At 51.6% G+C, this 22,975-nt stretch overlaps 1 protein-coding gene across 1 annotated transcript in view; it reads left to right on the forward strand.

The window, feature by feature from the left end:
- The first annotated feature begins 692 nt into the window (after nt 1–692).
- Gtf2ird1 (GTF2I repeat domain containing 1) overlaps nt 693–22,975 on the forward strand; it is a 111,663-nt gene continuing 89,380 nt past the window's right edge. Inside the window, exon 1 of the mRNA XM_045143784.1 lies at nt 693–842. The gene's annotated coding sequence lies outside the window, so the exon portion shown is untranslated. The remainder of the gene's footprint in view (nt 843–22,975) is intronic.

Raw genomic sequence — 22,975 nt, forward strand, 5'->3', positions numbered from 1 at the left:
TAATAATAATAATAATAATAATAATAATAAAAGGCCTGGCTCAGGACTGACAAGCGGGAACCTGGGGGGGGGGCTGTACATGGACCCTCCCTAGCCTTGGCCACGTTCACTGCTTTACTTTCCCCAAGATAACTGAGCCAGGCAGGAATGACCAGCCAGAGGGCAGCCACCCAGGGTGACCTTGACATCCCCGATGTCCATCGGGAGGTGGGTGCAGGGGAGAAAGAGGAGGAGGAGGAGGAGGAGGAGGAGGAGGAGGGGGGGGCAGGTGGGTGGGAGGGGATGGGAGTGGTTCTAATCCGAAGCTGGGGTGTCAGGCATGTTTGTTTCCCTCTACCCCCCCCCCCCCCACCCCCTCCACCAAGGTAGTCAGAGCGCAGAGGGGGGAGGAGAGGCGCGGGTGGGGAGGAGGAGGAGAGGGGGGGGCGGGCCGCGCGGGCTAATCCCGTATGTAAATGACAGCCAATGGAGGGTGGTGTTGCGCGGGGCTGGGATTAGGGCCGGGGCGAATGGCTGGCAATCTTACTGGGATTACAGAACAAAGAGCCTCCCCAGCCGCCCGCTCGGGCTGTCGGCCGGTCGCGCTCGCGTCCCGCCGCCCCGCCCTCCGCCGCAGCCCTGCGCCGGGGGTGGGGGGCCCCCGCGCAGCAGCCCCCCCCCAGGCCGCCCGCCCGCCGCCGTCCTCCCCGCCGCTCTCCCTCCTCCTCCTCCTCCTCCTCCTCCTCCTCCTCCCTCCCACATTCCCGGATTAATTAAGAAGCCGGCCGTAGGAGCTCGGGAGTCCTGGCCGTGGGCCGGGCCAGGGCGCCTGTGCTGGCTAGAGCGCTTGGGGATCCCCCAAGGTAAGGAGAAAGTTTGGCTTTGGTGTGTGTGTGTGTCGGGGGGGGGGGTGGGGGGAGCTTGCTTGCTGTGCGTGTGTGTGTGTGTGTGGGGGGGGGGGGCTGGAGCATGCTTCGGTTCTGAACCCCCTTTTTTAGGCACATTCCCCCTTCCCCATACACAACACACACACGCACACATGCACACACTGGAGTTGGGGGGGCAGCTCCCCTGTCCTCCCCTCCCCCTCCAGGTGTTGTCAGTTCTGAGGCCCGCCTATTTTTTTTTTTTGGGGGGGGGGAGAGTGGACACGTGATCGAGATTATAATTCCATTTTGGGGGGGATGGGGAAGGGACAATCAGATTTATTCCCTGCCCCCCCGCACCCCCACCGTCTCTCCTCCAACACCTGCTTGAACCGGGAAGCTCTTACCCCCTTTCATTCCCCGGAGGTGGAGGCTGGGGAAACTCTCCGCCCCCCCAACACCCCACCACCACCACCACCACCACCACCACCACCACCCTGGCCTGGAGCCCGCGGGCTGGATGCGCTTGGCGAATGAGGTCAGTGGGAGGTAGTGGGGGGCTGGGAAGGCCTTGAGGCCCACTTCCCCCCAGCTTCCCTCCTGTGCCCCCTGCACCCTACATTCTCAAGATGGGTACCCACATTGCTAGTCCGGTCCTCAGAGCACTGCTTCTTTCTCTTTCTCTCTCTCTTTCTCTCTCTCTCTCTCTCTCTTTTTTTTTTTTTTTTTCTGTGTGTGTGTGTGGGGGGGTCTCTTTCCTAGAAGCTGTGGGTCTGAGTGGTGGGAACTGAATTCCTAGTGGGTGTGTGTGTGAGGGACTCAGGGTGGCATTAAAAGGTGGGGGGAGACGCAAAAGGTGCCTAGGAACAAGTTATGGGTGTGGGGGGGGAGTTTGAGCTGTGGGTGGTCTCTGAGGATTTGCAGAGGAGGAGGAGGAGGGGCTGCAGGGTGCATGGCGCCCTCCCCTCCCCTCCACCACCACAGCATCCTGAGTCCCTGGGATTGATTAGTGTGACACCCGCCTGCAGCCAGCCAGGGGCCAGGGCCTGCAACCGTTCCCTGGCCTGGGCCCCAGGGCAGCGTAGGCTCTGCAGCCCAGAGTTCTGCGGTCCCGGCCGGGTTGGATGGGGTGTGTGTGTGGATTGGGGGTGGGGGGGCTTCGCTGTGGCCTGTGGCTCAGTGACCTGGCCTCCCAGGACTTAGACTTGCCTGGCTAGTTCCTGTGTCCCGTCGTCCTCCCCCAACCCCCACATCCCAACAAAGTGAGGGAGCTTGGCGGGTAGGGGTGGGGGGTCTTCCGGCCAGGCACGTGGGAAGCCCAGGCTCACCAATGGAGTATGAATCTGGGAGATGGGATGTGCTGGCCCGGTCTCAGCCGAGCACGTTTGAGAGGGGTGGGCATTTGTAAGGATGGCTTCTCTTACTGCTCAGAGCAGAGAGCTGTCCTGATCTCTCTCCCCCTGGGTACTCTGTGACCAACCATGCCTGCTCACAGCTCTCTCTCGGGGAGGTGCCTAGAGCGACCTATTTATTTAAGCAGTGTCACTCCTAGTGGGAAAAGGCCACGGGCATTGATGATTTCTCCTATTTGAACGGGGAGGAAGTGGTTGAAGGCTGGGTGGCCGGCAGCCGGGAGAGGGTGGGCACCGGACAGTGAGATGGGGGCTGTCAGGCAGCCATCCACTCTAGATCAACCTGTTTGGGGCCTAGGAGGGTGTGAGATTGACTTTGGCCTCTTTCAGGCAGCAAACCTGGAAATAGGCGTTTGCCTGGGGGTGACGGGTACCTCATTTGATACTGTGCTCCAAGCCTGACCTAGAAATCGGCTGCTCCAACTCGGAGGGTCCCAGTGGACCCCAGCAGAGGAAGCAAGGAAGGGCTGGGATTCAGCAATGCTCCTTGTCTGCTCGTTGGGAATGTAGGAAAACTTAGGGCTGAGGATGGCAAAAATAAAAATTAAAAAAATAATAATAATGATAATAATGGGTCTTGGAATCTAGCACCATTCGAGAGGCATGCCGAACTTAATTGTGTTGTCAACTAGATGCGGGGGAGAAAGGTCATTTATCTGTAGTGTGCCAATGATAAATAATTTTGATCTGATCATTTCAGGCAGGCTCCCAGGAGCCCGGTCGGCCTTTCACACTCAGCAATCTAGCGCCTGGCATTTGAAAATAGTCCAAAAGACAGACGTAATAATAGGGGTCTCGAAGGCAGCTGCTCAGTTGCAGTGTGTGTGTGTGTGATCGGGGCGTGTGCAGAGTTGGGTAATAGCTGGGTTGTTGGAGACCCCGGCAGAGCGTCTCACGGGGGGATGTGGTGGTGGGACCACTTGGGGTATTCACACTCTGAGGTGACCTTGGAATTCTGTAGGGACCCGCAGTTTACCCCCCCCCCCCCCCCGCCCACGCCAACCCGCCCAGCTGGAACCTGTGTTTCTATCATTTGCCTACCTGTGGCATGCTGGGACCGCACATTGGATCCTTCTGCTTTCTTAGCCCGTCTAAGGGAGGAGTTTAAGGCTGTAGTTCTTTTTTTGAGGTAGGTAGCTCTAGCTCAGGCTGGCATTGAACTCACCGTCTTCCTTCTACTTCTGCCTCCCAAGCGCTGGTATTAAAAGCATGTGCCACCATGCCTGGCCTTACTCTTTTCTTTGTAACTTGCCTTGTTTGTGGTGTCATGACCCCCCTGCCCCCCAGGGCTGGCCACCTCTAATCTCATTCAGCTACTTGCATCTTTCTGATTGTACTACGGACCAGCGGAGATGGGAACCTGGCACTCGGGTACTTACTTGTTCAATGGCTGCATGTTGGGGTGAGAGAGAGATCTTTCTCTGACTCCCTGACTGTCTTCTTGGTAATTTTCGTCCTGATTGTAGGGTCCTATGTCTATGTAATATCCCAGGATGACTTGAAACTCGCCGTGTAGCCCAGGGTGGCCTCTGAGTCTCTCTCCGCTATCTTCCTGCCTCAGCCTCCTGGATGCTGGGTTGCGTGAATTTTCATCTCTGGCAGTTTCCTTACCGTGGTAGGGGTCCCAGCCTCTCTCCAAGCCTTCTCCGCTCCTGGTTCCTGTGGAGTCCCTCCTTATCACCCCCACCTGTGTGTTCCCCCAAACCCAAGTCTGAGGCGCTGTTCCCTGAACCCCATCCCTGCTGCGGCTCTGCGCCCGTGCTCTCCACTGCCTACGGTCAGGATCGGGTCAGGTGCAGCCAGGGCCACAAGCCACAGTCTTCAGGACAAACTCAGCAGCGTGGACTTGCCAAAGCCTCCAGGAGCCAGGCCTGTGGGGCTAATTCAGACCCCAAGGAGAGAGCTAGACACCCCCCCCCCAATTTAGGGTTTAGATCCCAAACTGAGAGTAGATTGTTTTCTTTTTCTTTTGTAAAGATTTTATTTTTAGTTATTTATTTATTAGACACAGAGAGGGAGGGAGAGAAAGTAAGAATGTTTGTGCCAGGCCTTCTAGCCACTGCAAAGAGACTCCAGATGCATGTGCCTTTTGTGGGACCTGGAGAATCAAACCTGGGTCCTTAGGCTTGCCAGACAAGTGCCTTAACCACTAAGCCATCACTCTAGCCAGATTGTTTTCTTCACGCGGCTGTTTTATTTTTTAAAAAAAGCAAATGTATTCCCCATATTTCTTAACAAGTGATCATTTCTTTTTCTTCTTTTTCAATTTTTATTTATTTATTTGGAGACACGGCGATGGAGGAGGGAAGGGAAAGTGAGAATGGGCATGCCAGGGCCTCTAGCCACTGCAAATAAACTCCAGATGCATGTGCCACCATGTGCATCTGGCTTACATGGGACCTGGAGAATGGAACCTGGGTCCTTAGGCTTCATAGACATGCACCTTAACCACAAAGCCATCTCTCCAGCCCTCTTTTGGTTTTTTTTCCCATCTATTTATTTGAGAGAGAGACAGAGGGAATGGGCACACCAGGGCCTCTAGTTACTGCAAACAACCTCCAGATGCATGCAATACTTGTGCATCATCTGGTTTACATGTGTCCTGATGAATTGAACCAGGGTCCTTTGGCTTTGCAAGCAAGTGCCTTAATCGCTAAGCCACTTCTCCAACCCTCTTTTTTTTTTTGGTGTGTGTGTGTATTGTACATGTGTGTGCAGATGTACGCACTGTGCACACATATGCAGAGGCCAGAGGAAGATGCAGGGGGTCTACCTCTCTCGGGTGATCTACCTCACTTCTCTAAGACAGGGGCTCTCACTGAACCTAGGACTCCCCATTTTCCATCAGACTGGCTGATCAGGAAGCCACCTGCCTCCGCCGCTGTCAGCACTGCGGTTACAGGAATGTGTGGCCGAGCCTGGCTTTATGGATGGCTGTTGGGAATGGAACTTGGGTCCTCGTGCTTATGCAGTAAACGCTCTTACCACCCTTCCCCCCCTTTTTTTTTCAGGCAGGGTCCCACCCTAGCCCAGGCTGATCTGGAATTCACTATGTAGTCTCAGGGTGGCCTCGAACTCTTGGCAGTCCTCCTACCTCTGCCTCCCAAGTGCTGGGATTAAAGGCGTGCGCCACCACGGCCTGGCTTTTTTTGTTCTTTTTAAGTATGGATGCTGGGGATCAAACTCAGGTCCTCACGCTTGCAAGGCAAGCCCCTTTAAAGATTGGCATTATTTGGGGGTTCTACATCCAGGTATCTCTTGGTGGCAGGGGTGTGGTCAAGGGCCATTGGCCTGTTGGACTGGAATAAGATGGGGTTGGAGGGCAGAGAACTCCTGGTTTGGCTTTTTTTTTTGTCTATGCCTCTGCTGCTGGCTTCCTGCGTGCAGGTCTGCAGCACTCAATTCCCCTTGCGTTCCCTTCCCTCTGACTCTCCCTTCAGTGTAGGCGCAGCAGTGGGAGCTGTGAACCCTGGCTCCCTCCCTTGCCTCTGCTCTGCTTTGTCCTGTGACCCCTCCACTGTGAGGTACTCAGGGTCTTTGTTCTAGAAAAGTCTGGCTGGACCATCTGTGATCAGATGCTCACAGGTGGTGGTGGCGGTGGCTACTCAGTTTCATTCTCGGCACCCTGTGTGATGGCTGAGGAGAGTGGGGCCCAGGGTGCTGGCTCAGCAGAGGTGAATTACATCCTTCAGTTGGTTTAGACTTTATTCATGCACAGGCTTGGGGTGACTCACAGGGCGTCCTGCACAGGGAGTGTACTACTGTCATTCCAAGCATCTTCTGCTCTCCTCTCCTCTCCTCTCCTCTCCTCTCCTCTCCTCTCCTCTCCTCTCCTCTCCTCTCCTCTCCTCTCCTCTCCTCTCCTCTCCTCTCCTCTCCTCTCCTCTCCTCTCCTTCCCCTCTCCTTCCCCTCTCCCCCTCTCCCCTCCCCTCCCTTCCCCTCCCCTTCCCTCTCCTCACTTTCCCTTCCCTCCCTTCTCCTCACTTTCCCTCCCCTTCCCTCCCCTCCCTTCCCCTTCCCTCCCCTCCCCTCCCCTCCTCTCCTCTCCTCTCCCCTTCCCTCCCCTTCTCTCCCCTCTTCTCCCTTTCCCTCCTCTTCCCTCCCTTTCCCCCTCCCCTCCCTCTCTGTCTTTCTCTCTCTTTCTTTCATTTCTCGCTCCCCCAAGGCAGGGTCTCACTGTAGCCCAGGCTGACCTGGAACTCACTCTGTAGTCCCAGACTGGTCTTGAACTCGGTGATCCTCTGACCTCTGCCTCCCCAGTGCTGGCATTAAAGATGTGTGCCACCAAGCCCAGTTCACCTTTGTTCTCCCCCAGTGTGTGTGTGCAAGGACATGTGGAGATCAGAGGACAACCTTGGATGCTATTCCTTAAGACACCACTTGCCTCCTTTGAGACAGGATCTCTTGGGCCTGAAACTCACCAATTAGGCAAGAGTGGCTGACCAGTGAGTTCTAGGCATTCTCCTTTCTCAGCAATAGGATTACAAGCATGCAAGGTTTTTTGTCCCCCCCCCCCCCCGAGGTAGGGTCTCACTCTAGCCCAGGCTGACCTGGAATTAACTATGTAGTCTCAGGGTGGCCTTGAACTCATGGCGATCCTCCTACCTCTGCCTCCCGAGTGTGGGATTAAAGGTGTGTGCCACCATGCCTGTTTTTTAATAAACCTTTTATTTTAAAAAATATTTTACTTATTTATTAGAGAGAGAGAATGGGTGTACCAGGGCTTCTAGCCATTGCAAATGAACTCCAGATGCATGTATTACCTTGTGCATCTGCCTTGCATAGGTACTGGAAAATTGAACCTGAGTCCTTTAGGCTTCGCAGGCAAATGCCCTAACCACTAAGCTCTCTCTCTATCTAGCTCTATGTTTTTATTGTTAATTTTTATTTTAGAGAGAGACAGAGAGAGAGAATGAGTATAGGCACACTAGGGCCTCTAACCATTGCAAACAGACTCCAGACACATGCGCCACTTTGTGTGTCTGGTTTTATGTAGTTTCTGGGAAATCAAACCCAGGTCATCAGGCTTTGCAAGCAAGTGCCTTTAACCACTGAACCATCATTTCAGTCCCTCCCCTCTTTTTTTTAAAAAAATTGCCTTTACGTGTGTGGGTTTACGTGTATGTGCAAATGCAGGCGGTGCACCCTGTGTGCACGTGTGCAGAGGCCAGAAGATGCCGGGTGCCCTCCTCTACTGTCTTCCATCTTGTTTCCCTGCGACAGCATCGCTCACTGAACCTTGAGCTCCCCGTTTTCTCTTTCTTTCTTTTTTTCTTTTTTTCAGGGTAGGGTCTCACTCTGGCCCAGGCTGATCTGGAATTCACTATGTAGTCTCAGGGTGGCCTCGAACTCACCGCGGTCCTCCTACCTCTGCCTCCTGAGTGCTGGGATTAAAGGCTTGTGCCACTACGCCCTGTCACGGAAAGTTTTTATTATAGATCTTTGAAGGCAGAGCTCCTGTAAAGCAAGACGGTGTCCCTGGAAGTTGGAGAAACCTGCCCTATGATTCTGATTTTTTTTTTTTTTTTTTTTAATACGAAGGGGAACTCATTTAGGGAGTAAGAAGTAATCAGATTTCTAGGGAAGGAATAATAATAATGTTTTCTAGGGAAGGGCAACTCCTTGCTGCCATTTCTGGCTTCCAGCAAGGTGGTGGCCATGAGGACTCCTGCAGGGGAAAAAAAGAAGTAAGGAAAAAACACAGTTCTTCCTTACAGACTCAAGAACATTTCCCACTTTTAGAAAAAAAGTATTTATTTATTTGAGAAAGAGGGAGAGAGAGAGTGGGCGCATCAGGGCCTCCAGCCACTGCAGACAAACTCCAGATGCATGCACCCCCTTGTGCATCTGGCTTACGTGGTTCCCTGGAGAGTCAAACGGGGATCCTTTGGTTTTGTAGGCAAATGTCTTAACCGCTAAGCCATCTCTCCAGCCCCATTTCCCACTTTTTTTTTGGTTTTTCAGGGTAGGGTCTCATTCTAGCCCAGGCTGACCCGGAGTTCACTCCAGAGTCTCAGGGTGGCCTTGAATTCATAGTGATCCTCCCACCTCTCTCTCCTGAGTGCTGGGAGTAAAGGCATGCGCCACCACGCCTGGCTCCCATTTCCCACTTTTAACAAGGAGTGAGAGAGGAAAAAAAAAAAGTGCTCACATTGGGGACCCTGTTACCCTCTGCTGCCTAGCTAGTTTCCGTCTCTATCATCCGCACTGGGCATACAGGAATGTGCGGCCATGCCCGGCTTTTGATGTGGTTGCTTGGGATTGAACTCAGGTCGCCGTGTTTGTGTGGCACACAGACGCTGCCCTCCCCGAGCCATCCCCCCAGCTCCCAGGCACCTTTCTTCTTGACCCTGAACTGGGCCTGCCTGACCTGGAGCTATTTGTGGGTCCACCTGTCTTCCCTGCTTCAGGACCACCTGCCTCCAGTGGCTAGATTTAGCAAAGAAAATTAAAGACGCCTGGTTAAATTTGGATTTCAGATAAGCGGTGGATGACGCAGTTCTATTAAGAATTTACTGTTCATTTATAGTCCACTCTCAAGTCCCAGTTTTGGCTTTTTATCTCCCAGCCTTGCAGTTAGTTGCTTCCTGGAGGCTATGATGATATGGGGGAGGTGGGGGAGAGGAAGAGCCTGGGGTAGGCCTGGCATAGGCCTGGGGTACAGGGCTCAACCCAAGGTTCTGGGGACAGTTTGTAGCAAGCTTGCCTGATGTGTGGTTCTCTTAGCATTGTGTGTGTGTGGAGTGCATCTGTGTACGCATGCTTATGTGTGTTTGCAAAGGCGTTGTGTGCATGTGTATAGAGGCCAGAGAGTGGATGTCTTCCTCAGTTGCTCTCCACCATATTGTTTAATTTTCTTTCTTTCTTTTTGGTTTTTCGAGGTAGGATCTCACTCTAGCTCAGCCTGAGAAAGAATTCACTATTTAGTCTCAGGGTGGCCTTGAACTCATGGCAATCCTCCTACCTCTGCCTCCCGACTGCTGAGATTAAAGTTGTGTGCCCCACCATGCCTGGCTACTGTATTATTTTTTATATTTTGTTTTCTTCGAGGCAGGGTCTCACTCTAGCCCAGGCTGACCTGGAACTCACTCTGTAGTCCCAGGCTGGACTTGAATTCACAGTGATCCTCCTACCTTGACCTCCTTAGTGCTGTGATTAAAGATGTGATTGCCCACACCTGACTTCGACCTTATTAGTAGAGGCAGGGTCTCTTGAAGCTCACTGATTTGGCTAGACTAGTTAGCCAGTAGGACCTAGCATCCTCCTGTCTCCACCTCTCCAGATGGGATTATAGGCACGTGTCATTACCAAGCTTAGCTTTAATATATATGACGGGCTGCAGAGATGGCTTAGCAGTTAAGGGACTTGTTGGCAAAGCCCAAGGACCCAGGTTCGTTTCCCCAGTACCCATGTAAAGCTAGATGCACAAAGTGGCACATGCGTCTGGAGTTTGTTTGTAGTGGCTGGAGGCCCTGGCACACCCATTTTCTCTATCTGCTTCTCTTTCTCAAATAAATAAATAAAATATTTTTAAGAATTTTTATTTAGGGCCAGGCGTGGTGGCACATGCCTTTAATCCCAGCACCCGGGAGGCAGAGGTACGAGGATTGCTGTTAGTTTGAGGCCACCCTAGGACTACATAGTGAACTCCAGGTCAGCCTGAGCTTGAGTGAGACCCTACCTCAAAACAACAACAACAACAACAACAAAAACCAAACAATTTTTGTTTATTTATTTATTTGTTACAGAGAGAGAATAGGTGTTGCCAGGGCCTCTAGCCAATGCAAATAAACTCCAAATGCATGCGCCACCTTGTGTATCTGGCTTTACATGGGTACTGGGGAATGGAACCTGGGTCCTTTAGCTTTGCAGGCAAGTGCCTTAACCACTGATCCGTCTCTCCAACCCAAGCCCAGCTTTTATGTGGGTGCTGGGATCTGCGCTCAGGCCCTCATGCTTGCACAGCAAGCACTTCACCCATGAATTCTTTATGTCCCCCACTTCAAAATGGGAGACCCTGCTTCTGGGGTCATCACAGACTTGGGGGGGGGTCACCTCCCTGGAGGAGCACAAACTGAGTACAGCTTATCTTGGTTCATGACCTGTGACTAACTGAATACTACAGACTGGCTAAGAGTTTAAGAAGAAACGAGGGAGCTGGAGAGATGGCTTAGCGGTTAAGCGCTTGCCTATGAAGCCTAAGGACCCCGGTTCGAGGCTTGATTCTCCAGGACCCATGTTAGCCAGATGCACAAGGGGACGCCCGCATCTGGAGTTCATTTGCAGTGGCTGTGGCCCTGGCGTGCCCATTCTCATTCTCTCTCTCTCTCTCTCTGCCTCTTCCTCTCTCTGTCTGTTGCTCTCAAATAAATTAAAAAAATTAAAAAATATTTTTAAAAAATTTAAAAGAAAGAAGAAATGAGGCCCAAGGTCAAGGGCAGCACATCTGGGGGAGGCCTTTCTTGCCGGTGGGGAACTGTCCAGGTCCCCACATGGTGTGTGCCACTGCATGGTAAGACAGGGCAAGTGGTGGCTTGAGTCCCACTGGTTCTTCTAAAGCTACCTGTGCCCCACCCTCGTGATCTCATCAGACTCTGTGTGCCCCTAACACATCCTTACCCTCTCTCCATGAGGGTTACATTTCAACAGGGGTTTCTGCGTGCCTCTTTGTTTTGAGATAGGGACTTGCTAGGTAGCCCAGGCTGGCCTTGAACTTGCAGTCTTTCTGACTCCACTTCCTGAGTGCTGGGATGACAGGTATGCCTGTAATTACATACCTGGCTTCCGCATGAGTTATTTATTTATTTATTTATTTATTTATTTATTTATCTGAGAGAGAGACAGACGAGACAGAGAATGGCACACCAGGCCCTCCAGTCACTGCAAACAGACTCCAGACACATGCGTCATGTTGTGCATCTGGCTGACGTGGAACCTGGGGAATTGAACCTGGGTCCTTTGGCTTTGCAGGCAAGTGCCTTAACCGCTAAGCCACCTCTCCAGCTCTATGATTATTATTATTTAAACACGTTATTTTCCAGCAGAGAGAGGGAATGAGAGAGGAGAGAGAGAGAATGAGACTATCTAGACCAGGGCCTGCCACCACTGCAAACGAACTCCAGAAGTGTGTGCCACTTTGGGCATCTGGCTTTACCTGGATACTGGTGAATGGACCTGGGCCATCAGACTTTGCAAGCAAGCACCTTTAATGACTGAGCCACCTCTCTAATCTTCCACCTTATGATTATTATTATTTTTGACGTAGGGTTTCACCCTAGCCCAGGCTGACCTGACTATGTCGTCTTAGGCTGGCCTTGAACTCACAGTGATCTTCCTACATTTGCCTCCTGAGTGCTGGGATTAAAAGCATGTGTCACCCCATCCATTCTTATTATTTTTAAAAAATATTTTATTTATCTGAGAGACAGAGAATGGGTGCACCAGGGCCCCTAGCCACTGCAAATGAACTCCAGACAACTGGCCACCTTGTGTATCTGGCTTTACGTGGGTCCTGGGGAATCAAACCTGGATCTTTAGGCTTCACAATTGTTAAGTACCTTAACTGCTAGGCCATCTCTCCGGCTCTCCTGTCCTCTTGGTTGAGCTCCACATAGATCCGATCTGTAGCCACTCTCATCCAGGTGAATATCAGGGAAGCCAAGGAGGTATTGTTATTGGTTTGGGACTAACTAGAAAAAAAAAAAAAAAAAAAGAGCCCTATCCCCATTTGTATAGGGGGCAACGTCCCTGCCCCCTTCGAGAGTTGACCCTGAGCCAGGAGAGTTGCGCACACCTCTGGTCTCTGAGCTGGAATTTCACCCTGCGTTTCTGGTGACTCACTCAGACAGCCCTGAGATGAAATTACACCTTCCTCCGCCCTCAGGGCCTCTGGCCTTCCATCCTCCCCAGCCCAGGTGGGCTCTCGAACAATCCACGCTGTGAGGCCGGAGTAGCTGGGGTTGGGGTGGTGCCAGGCCGGGGAGCCATCTGTCATGTGATGTCATGTGTATCTCTTCTAGACCCTTGTTGCCCCTGGAGCCCTGGCAGTTGGGAGACCCGGCCATATGTGTCTTTTATCTACACACCTGTAGCTGGCTTGCTTGGGGTGGGAAGTCTTCATGCGTTCTGTGCTTTTAAAGGGAAGGCGGATGAGTAGGCCTGCGTGGCTGTCAGAGGCATGCCTTGGGTCACACAACAGAGCTGGGTGGGTGACGGTGACTTCATATTGCCAGGGTTTGGTTGTTTATGGTTTTGTTAGTATTCATTATTATTTTTATGAGGTAGGTAGGATCTCAGTCTAGCCCGGGCTGAACTGGAACTCTCACTGTAGTCCCAGACTGACCCGGAATTGACTGTAGTCCCAGGTTAGCCTTGAACTCAGTGATCCTCCTACCTCGGCCTGCTGAGTACTGGGGTTACAAAGGCGTGCGTCACCGTGCCCAGCTTCCCTGGTGTGTGTGTGTGTGTGTGTGTGTGTGTGTGTGTGTGTGTGATGTCTGCATACGTGTATGCATGGTCATATGTGTGTGTGCAGGTGCATGGACACACGTGTGAAGACCGCAGGTTCACACTGGATGCTTCCCTCAGTCTCCATTTTATTTAGTGAGGTCGGGTCTCACTTGAACCCAGGGCTCGCTGTTGGGCAATCTTGCTAGCCAACTTGTTCTGAGGACCCTCTGTTTTATGCTTCCTCAGGGATGCCACCATGCCTGCCCAGCATTTACGCAGGTGCCAGGGGGTTCCCAGCTGAGGTCCTCGGGCTAACACAGCGAACAGTTTACCTACAGAACTGTCTCCCCAGCCCCTATCCCACACACTTAAATTTTTTTTTTTCTATTTATTTAGTTATAAGCAAAGAGAGAGAATGAGAGCCACTTGGGTGGTGGGCAGTGTAGATGCATGAACTTCGTGTGTATGGCTTTACATGGGTACTGGTGAATCGAACCTGGACCAGCTGGCCTTGCAAGCAAGTGCCTTGAAACCCTCAGCCATCTCCCCCACCCCAGTTTGGTTTTTCGAGGCTCTAGCTCAGGCTGACCTGGAATTTAGTATGTCATCTCAGGCTGGCCTTGAACTCACAGTGATCCTCCTACCTCAGCCTCCCGAGTGCTGAGATTAAAGGCATGCACCACCACGCTCGGCATCGCCTGGCTTTTTTTTTTTTTTTTTTTTTAATGTGTGGGGGGGTGCAGGGTTTCACTCTAGTCAGGACTGACTTGAAACTTGTTCTGTAGCCCAGGCTGGCCTCAAACTCTTAAGTGATTAATCCTACCTCAGCCTCCAGGAGGGCTGGGATTAAAGGCGTCCGCCACCACACCCAGTTGAGCTTTGGTTTTTGTGACATCATCCTAGCCTTTCCCCAACAAGTTGGGCCAACCCTAGCATGTCCCCTCAGCACCTCAGGCTTCCTCTGCGTACCACTGTTGTCACTTAAAGCCTTGGACCCCTGGGGTCAGCACTCAGAGGTCCTGAGGGATTCTGGCCTGCTAACTGGTGCCCGGGGGACCTGGGATTCTCCGTCTTGGTTCAGGTCCGCAGGCCTGACCCCTGCCTACTCTGCCACATCCGGGGTGGTCCTTGGCTCCTGGGAGCGGGGTGGGGGTGGAGGGGTTCTTGTGACTGGGCCAAGCTGGTGTCTGTTCTGTTTACCCAGGAGCCGGTTTTTCAGGTTGTAGTCTCGCTTCTAGCAGCGAGGCCCAGGCAGGGGGAGAGAGGGCCCCTGGGAGGGAAGGTGGCTCCTCTGTTCCCTACCTTCAGCCTGGCTTCCAGGTACCTCCACTGTTCTCCAAGGCAGGTGGGCCAACCGCATCCTTCTCTTTGATCCTGCCCCATCCGCCGCCCACCCGCCCGCCCCAGGCCAGCCGCAGCCTGAGACGCTCTGTTCTCAGCACCTCCAAGCAGAAATGTACGGTCTCCCTGAGTCAGAGGCCAGCACCCCACCCGGCACCCCCGCAGGGCGTTCCCCACTTCATAGCAAGAGCCCATTGCTGCCATCAGGGCCTTTGAAGCTGGACAGGCTTGGGTTCAAGCCCCAGCTTGACCACTGACCTACTGGGTAGCCTTAGGCAACTGACTTCATCTCTTTGAGCCTTGTGGGAACAAATGAGAATTGTTTTTTTTTTTTTAATGTGGTAGAATACCTAGAGGATCGCGTGGTCACCTGGGGTGGGGGTAGCTGGCCACCTCGCCATCCCAGATAAGAGCTAGCTTGTTTCCTCCCTCCCTCTCTCCCTCCCTTCCTTCCACGCTCCCTCCCTCCCTCCCTTTAATTTTTTTTTTCCAGTTAGGGTCTCACCAGCTCAGGCTGACCTGGAATTAGTCTCAGGGTGGCCTCAAACTCATGGCAATCCTCCTACCTCTGTCTCCCGAGTGCTGGGATTAAAGCTGCGCGCCACAATGTCTGGCTCGTCCTTTACATTTTTCTTCTCCTTTTCCCCTTCCTTCCTTTCTCCCTTCCTTTTTTTTTTTTTCCTAAGGTAGGGTCTCATCTCCCTCTAGCCCAGGCTGACCTGGCACTCATTCCGTAGCCCCAGGCTGGCGTCAAACTCCCAGCAATCTTGTTACCTCAGTCTCTTGAGTGCTGGGATTAAAGGTGTGTGCTACCATGCCCAACCTTTTTAAAATAATACTTCGTATATTAATTTGCAAGCAGAGAAAGAGAGAGTGTGTGAATGGGACCCCAGGGTCTCTTGCCCCTGTAAATGAAGTCCAAGTGCATATATCACTTGTACATCAGGCTTTATGTAGGTACCGGGGAATTGAACTCAGGCAAGCACCTTTAACTGCTGAGCTCATCTGTCCAGCCCCCCACTTTTTTTTTTTTTTTTTGCCTGTTGGTTTTCTTGGTTTTTTGAGGTATGGTCTTGCTGTAGGCCTGGAATTCACTATGTAGTCTCAGGGTGGCCTCGAACTCATGATGATCCTCCTACCTTCCAAGTGCTGGGAGTGCTCCACCACACCCATTTTTTTTTTCTTTCTTTTAAACGAACTCCAGACACATGCACCACCTTGTGCATCTGGCTGACTTGGGTCCTGGGGAATCAAACTTGGGTCCTGCGGCATTGCAGGCAAGTACCTTAACTGCTAAGCCATCTCTCCAGCCCCTGGCTTACTTAAAACAAACAACAACAATGGCCACTTTTATTTCTTTCTTTATTTGTTTTGGTTTTTCGAGGTAGGGTCTCACTATAGTCCAGGCTGACCTGGAATTCACTATGGAGTCTCAGGGTGGCCTCGAACTCATGGCAATCCTCCTACCTCTGCCTCCCAAGTGCTGAGATTAAAGGCGTGAGCCACTATGCCTGGATTTCTCTCTTTTTTTATTTTATTTTTACTTATTTGAGAGAGAGAGAATGAGCGTGCTAGGGCCTCCAGCAAGTACTGCAAACAAACTCCGGATGCATGTGCCACCTTGTGCATTTGGCTTACGTGGGTCCTGGGGAATCGAACCTGGATCCTTTGGCTTTGCAGGCAAATGCCATAACCGCTAAGCCATCTCTCCAGCCCTGGTTGGGTGTTTTCTGCCAGCAACCTGAAGTTGACTGCAGCACTAGTCTGTTTGCCCTGTGGCTTGTCCTTCACCTTTCACAGAGTGGTCAATTTCAGGTGGGACAGGACAACAGGGTGACAGCCTTTCACAATTCCACCTCCGAGTACCTTGCATAGTAGCCAACACAGAACAGGACAAACTTGCAAAGGAAATTTGATGCCAGTTCTGGACTATAAGTTCAGTGTCTGCCTGGGCTCCAGGGAAAGTTCAAGGCCAGCCTGCGCAAATTTTGTGAGAATCTGTCTCAAAAGCAAAAGTCTGAGCTGGATATGGTGTGCACGCCTTTAATCTCAGCACTCAGGAGGCTGAGGTAGGAGGATCGCAGGGAGTCTAGTGAGGTCAAGGCCAGTCTGAGACTACATAGTGAATTGCAGGTCAGCTTGGGCTAGAGGAAGACCCTACCTTAAGAAAACAAAGAGAGGGCTGGAGAGATGGCTTAGTGGTTAATCGCTTGCCTGTGAAGCCTAAGGACCCAGGTTTGAGGCTCAATTCCCCAGGACCCACGTTAGCCAGATGCACAAGGGGGCGCACGCGTCTGGAGTTCGTTTGCAGTGGCTGGAGGCCCTGGCGCACCCACTCTCTCTCTCTCCCCCTCTTTCTTTGTTGCTCTCAAATAAATAAGTAAATAAATGAAAACTAAAAAAAAAAGAAAAAAAAAGAAAAGAAAGAGAGAGAGAGAGAGAGAGAGAGAAAGAAGAAGTATGGGGGCTAGGAAGTTGGCTCGGTGATTAGAAGGGCTTGCTTGCAAAGTCTGCTGGCCTGGGGTTAAGTTCCTGAGCTGCTCATGTAAGGCAGATACAAAAAGTGGCACAAGCAGCTGGTATTCATTTGCAGTGGCTGGAGGCTCTGGTACATACAGAAGCTTGTGCACGTGCACACACACAGACATATATAAAGTTTAAGAAAAAGTTTGAGTGAAGTAGCCTGCATCTGTAATCCCAGGAATGGGAGATGGAGGTAGGAGGATCACAAGTTCAGTCTTCCTCAGCTACATAGTTCCTGGGCTACATAGAGCTTGTCTCAAAGAACAAAAAGTCAAAAGAGAGCTGAGCATGTAGCTTAGTAGTAGAACGCTTGTCTAGAATCCCCCAGTGAGGGGCTGGGGTCTGGCTCAGTGGTAGAGCTCCTGCCTAGAATCCCCCAGTGAGGGGCTGGGGCGTGGCTCAGTGGTAGAGCTCCTGCCTAGAATCCCCCAGTGAGGGGCTGGGAGTGTGGCTCAGTGGTAGAGCTCCTGCCTAGAATCCCCCAGTGAGGGGCTGGGGGCGTGTTGCTCAATGGTGGAGTGCCTGTTTTCTGACCCTTCCTCTACCTCCCATGTGCGGGGATGACATTTACCCAGTTTAGGCTCCATGTCTTAAAGGTCCCACTGCCTCTCAACATCACCACACTGGGAACCAAATTTCTAGCATATGAACCCTTCAGAGACAAACCCCGTCCGCATCCTAACAGTGACTGTTGGAGCTCAGCCTGCCTGGCCTTGGAGACAAGTTTCTGGTGAGCACTTGTCAAGCTGCCCCCAGGTTTCAACTCCATGAATCACCATCTGGCGGTTGGAACCATGCCTCTGGTTGGCAGCCAGTCCTCCATTCTGTCCCGAGTATTCCTTTTACCCGCTCTCTCCTTAGCAGTGATGGTACTTCGAGCAACTGTGTAAATTGCTTCTCTCTCCTCCCGGGCGGTCCAGGGCAAGGAGCCATGTGGATTCACCCCCAGTTGTAGGTCACAGCAGGCATCATGCGATTCATGGGGTCCCTCAGTGTCAGACAGATGAGACGAAACAGCCCAGGATTGAGGCTGGGGAATCTCTGGGATGAAAGCAATGAAGGAGGGCTCAGCGGCATGTGTGTGTGTACACGTGCATGCACGCACATGTGTACTTGTGTTGAGGTCAGAGGACAACTTAGGGTGTCATTATTTTGTCGCTATCTACCTTTTGTGTGTGTGTGTGTGTGTGTGTGCGCGCGCACGTGTGAGTGCCTCAGTGGAGGTCAAGGTGTTAGTTTTCACCTTGCACTTGATTGAGAAAATATCTTTCTTACGGTTTGGCTTTGTGCATGGCAGACTAGGTGGCCCACAGCGTTGGGATTCTCTGACTCCACACCCGTCTAGTGTTGGCATTGCAGATGCATGTGCTACTTAACGTCGGTTCTGGGGATCTGGACTCTGGTCATCATGGTTTTTCAGCAACTGTTTTTAAGCACTGAACTGTCTCCTCAGTCTCCTGTCCACCTTTTATTTCTCTCTTTCTTTCTTTCTTTCTTTCTTTCTTTCTTTCTTTCTTTCTTTCTTTCTTTCTTTCTTCTCTTTTTTTGAGGTAGGGTTTCAGTCTAGTCCAAGCTGACCTGAGATTCACTCTGTAGTCTCAGGGTGGCCTTGAACTCATGGTGATCCTCCTACCTCTGCCTCCCGAGTGCTGGGATTAAAGGTGTGCACCACCATGCCCGGCCTGCCCGCCTTTTCTGAAAGAGGGTCTCTCATTGGCCTGGAGCTCACCAGGTAGGCTAGATTGTCTGACCACTGAGCACCAGGGATTCTCCTGTCTCAACCTCCCTAGCACTGGGATTATAAACCACCCTTGCCTGGCTGTTTAAAAAAATTTTATTTATGAGAGAGGGAGAGAGAGAATAGGCGCACCAGGGCCTCTAGCCACTCAGATGGGCTCCAGTCATGAGCGCCATCGTGTGCACATGAGCAACTTTTTGCGCATGTATCACCTTGTGTGTCTGGCTTACATGGGTTCTGGGGAGCCCAACCTTAGGTTTCACAGGCAAGTGCCTCAACCACTAAGCCATCTTTCCAGCCCCGCCTGGCTTTTTAAACGCTTGCACTAGGGATCAAATTTGGATCTTTGTGCTTGTGTGACAAACACTTTAACCACTGAGCTATCCCCTCAGTAGAGCATTAGGTTTTCAGTCAGAAAAGATGTATAGGACCTGGTGTGCTTTTGGGTAGAGACAGGGCCTGTAGGCCCATCAGAAGTCAGTATTATGTGCTGGAGGCCAGGATAAGCATGAAGAATGTTCTGGAGTGAGTTAGGGCCTATGGGGGAGGCCAGGCACATGGGAGAGGTTGTGATGGGCCTGAGGTCTGGGGCTTCAGGAACCAGGCATTGTGGTGCATGTCTGTAATCTCAGCACGGAGGAGATGGAGGTGGGAGAATCAGACGTTCAAGGTCATCTTCAGTTACACAGTGAGTTGGAGACCGGCCTAGGATACCTGAGACCTTGCTTCAGGAAAGAAAAAAAAAAAAAAAAGAGGGGGTTTGGAGAGATGACTCAGTGGTTTACACGCTTCCTTGTTAAGCTTTAAAGGCCCAGGTTCGATTCCCTAGTACCCACATAAAATCACATGCACAGAGTGACACATGCTTCTGGAGTTCATTTGCAGTAACAGGAGGCCCTGGCACACCACCCCGCTCTCTCTCTCTTTGTCTTTTTATGTCTGTCTGTCTCTCTCTACTTGCAAATAAATAAATAAGTAATTTTTTTTTTTTTTTTTTGGCTTTTTTCAAGGTAGGGTATCACTCTGGCCCAGGCTGACCGTTAAGTAACTATGTAGTCTCAGGGTGGCCTTGAATTCATGGTGATCCTTCTACCTCTGCCTCCCAAGTGCTGGGATTAAAGGTGTGTGCCACCACGCCCGGCTCTAAATAAAAAAACATTTTAAGGTAGGGTTTTACTCTAGTCCAGGCTAACCTGTAATTCACTATATAGTCTCAGGGTAACCTTGAACTCACGGCAATCTTCCTATCTCTGCTGCCCAAGTGCTGGGATTAAAGGTGTGTGCCACCATGTCTGGTTGAAAAAGACTTTTTTTTTTTTTTTTAAAGAAGGACCAAGGCAGGAGGGATGGTTTACCTGCAAAGCCAAAAGACCCAGGTTTGATTCCCCAGATCCTACATAAGCCAGATGCATATGGTGGTACATGCGTCTGGAGTTCATTTGCAGTGGCTAGAAGCCCTGGCGCACCCATCCTCTCTCTCTCAAAAATAAATGAATAGAAATTAAAAAAAAAAGAGGGCTGGAGAGATGGCTTAGCGGTTAAGCGCTTGCCTGTGAAGCCTAAGAACCCCGGTTCGAGGCTCGGTTCCCCAGGTCCCACGTTAGCCAGATGCACAAGGGGGCGCACGCGTCTGGAGTTCGTTTGCAGAGGCTGGAAGCCCTGGTGCGCCCATTCTCTCTCTCTCCCTCTATCTGTCTTTCTCTCTGTGTCTGTCGCTCTCAAATAAATAAATAAATAAAATTAAAAAATTAAAAAAAAAAAAAGAGAGAGAGACGGACCAGCTAGTCTGGTGTTTGCAGAAACAACCTAAGAGACACTGGATAACTCCTAGACTAAGTTCTCAGTATGTATCTGGGGAAACTGAGGAATGCTATGGGGCAATGAATGACCAGACTCCTAATGAAGGTGGCATGTGGGGTTAGAAGCTAGGTCTCCTCCCTAGTGCACAGCCTTCCCTGGGGTCTTGTCTTCACCCCAAGGTGGGTGGGCAGAAGGCAGCCACCTCAGGCGAGGGGGCCCCTGTGAGCCACCACCCCAGGATTAGATCACCCATAAGCCATTGGCTCTTTTCCACCCAACCTTCCTTTCCCTAACAAGAAAGGGCCTGACGCCCCTCCACCTCCCAGATCTTCTGAGAAGGCGTGTTTACGTCTGGCAAGGGGTCTCGGGAGACGCCCGGGCCTCCCACTGCTGCCTGGCCCCAGGGGCTGGCACTGCCCCAACTCTGGCTTCTCCCCGCCCGATCCTGCCATCCATCCTGCCTCAGAGTAAACATATCTCCATACCCCATGCAGAGAAACGTGCAGCTGGTTCTTGGGGTATTAGTCAGAACTTAGGGACAGACACATGCAGCTGAATGCCAGGCCTGCGTTTCCCACCTTGCTCTCCCTCAGTACTGGGGACAGAAATGACCTTCCCAGGTGAGGGAAAGTTGACGCCGGAGTAATGGAAGAAAGAAGGGCTCGGTCATGGCTGCTGTGCAGGTAACCAGCACTCAGTGTCTCCAGACCCGGAGCCAGACATGATCGGCCATCTTCATATGTGGTCCTTCTGGGGCTGGGGCGGGGGGCGTGGGTGGTGAGGGCAAGCTGGACTGCTGGTGCCTTTTTTTGTTAGCATGGCGGCTGAGGCAAGGAACATTTAAGAACCCTTTTTTTTAGGGGCTGAAGAGATGGCTTAGTGGTTAAGGTGCTTGCCTGCGAAGCTAAAGGATCTCGGTTTGACTCCCCAGCACCCACATAAGCCAGCTGCAGAAGGAGGTGCATGCATCTGGAGTTCATTTGCAGTGGCTAGAGGCCACGTTGCACCCGTTTCCCTCCAACCCCCTACCTCTTTTCCCTCTCAAATAAATAATTTTAAAAAAAAGGAACCCCTTTTAAATAAAATACCTCAGTGTGAGCTGGGTGTGGTAGTACATGCCTTTAATTCCAGTGCTCAAGAGGCAGAGGGAGGAGGATCACTGTGAGTTTGAGGCCACCCTTAGATTACATAGTGAGTTCCAGGTTAGCCTGAGCTAGAGCGGGACCCTACCTTCAGAACAAAACAAAACAAGACTAAAAAAAACAACTGTGTGTGTATGTGTTCACACACTCATGTGGGTACTTGTGTGGAGGTCAGGAGATAACCTAGGGTGTCGGTTTGTTTTTAAAACTATTTTTCTTTTTATTTATTTATTAGAGAGAGAGAGAAAGAGAGAATGGGCACGCCAGGGCCTCTAGTCACTGCAAACGAACTTCAGATGCATGCGCCACCTTGGGCATCTGGCTTACCTGGGTACTGGGGAATCGGATCTGGCAAGCGCCTCAACTGCTAAGCCGTCTCTCCAGCTAATGGTTGTTGGTTCTTGATTTCTGTCTTGTCTGAAGCAAGACCCCTTCTCATTTGCCTAGGCTGTGTTCATCGGGCCAGCTTAGCAGTCTGACAAATGTCCAGGGATTTTCCACCTCCCATCTTGCCGTAGTGGAATTGTGCATGCTACTACTGCAAATTTGGCTCATCATGCTTACATCTCCCAAACCAAGAATTTTTTTTTTTTTTTTTTTTGGTTTGTCTTTTGAGGTAGGGTCTCACTCTAGTTCAGGCTGACCTGGAATTCACTCTGTAGTTCCAGGCTGGCTTTGAACTCATGGTGATCCTCCTACCTCTCCCTCCCAAATGCTGAGATTAAAGGCGTATGCCACTACGCCCTGCGCGCATTCCTCTCTCTCTCTCTCTCTCTCTTTGGTAGGGCCTGGTATATGCTAGGCAAGTGGAGCTGCGTCCTCAGCCCCTCACTGTAACCTGTTGGGATTCTAGGCAGGTGCTCTACCACTGAGTCACACCCCCAGCTGTCCTGTCTCCCACACCCCGAGGTAGGGTCTCACTCTAGTCCAGGTTGACCTGGAATTCACCACTATGTACACAGGTTGGTCTCAAACTCACAGTGATCCTCCTACCTCTGCTTCCCAAGTGTGTAGGATTAAAGGTGTATGGCACCATGCCTGGCTTTCAACTTTTTCTCTCCTTTTTCTTTTTTTTTCCTAAGTAGGGTCTCATTCTGTAGCTCTCATGGGACAGAGCCACCCCACCCCTTAGCAATGCGCGCAAGTGAACGCTCATGCTGAGAGGCCCAGCCTCCTCCCTTCCAGCTTACTTCCTTGAGATCCACTTGACCATGAGGGTGGGAAAACATTTATTTTTATTTTTATTTGAGAGAGAGAAAGAAAGGCAGGTAGAGAGAGCGGGCACGCCAGGGCTTCAGGACTCAAAGGAACTCCAGACACATGCCCCATCTTGTGTGCATAGCTGGCTTACATGGGTCCTTGGGAACTGAACCAGGCTCCTTTGGCTTTGCAGGCAAGCGCCTTAACTGCTAAGCCATCTCTTCAGCCCCTGGGGTTACTTTAGATGCCTCCTTCTTAGGGTCTCCTGTGCCCCCAAGTCATAGCTCTGCTCTTTCTCGGCCCTCCGGGTTCTGTCTGTTGCAGGCTTGACAGAATCCCCACTTTGCCGGCTCCTTTTTCAGCCATGTCACCTGCACTTACAGGGGCTTGCCCCTTCAGTGGCCCCCATTCACCCAAAGTCCTTCTGAGCTCCTTGGTCCTCAAGGAGCCCCAGACTGGTGTTTTCACCCACCACTTCCTGCTCTGCCCCTGGGCACAGTCCTGATCCTCACCTCACCCACTCG

This window comes from Jaculus jaculus, chromosome 2 (genome assembly GCF_020740685.1).
Source record: "Jaculus jaculus isolate mJacJac1 chromosome 2, mJacJac1.mat.Y.cur, whole genome shotgun sequence".
Classification (NCBI taxonomy): Eukaryota; Metazoa; Chordata; class Mammalia; order Rodentia; family Dipodidae; genus Jaculus; species Jaculus jaculus.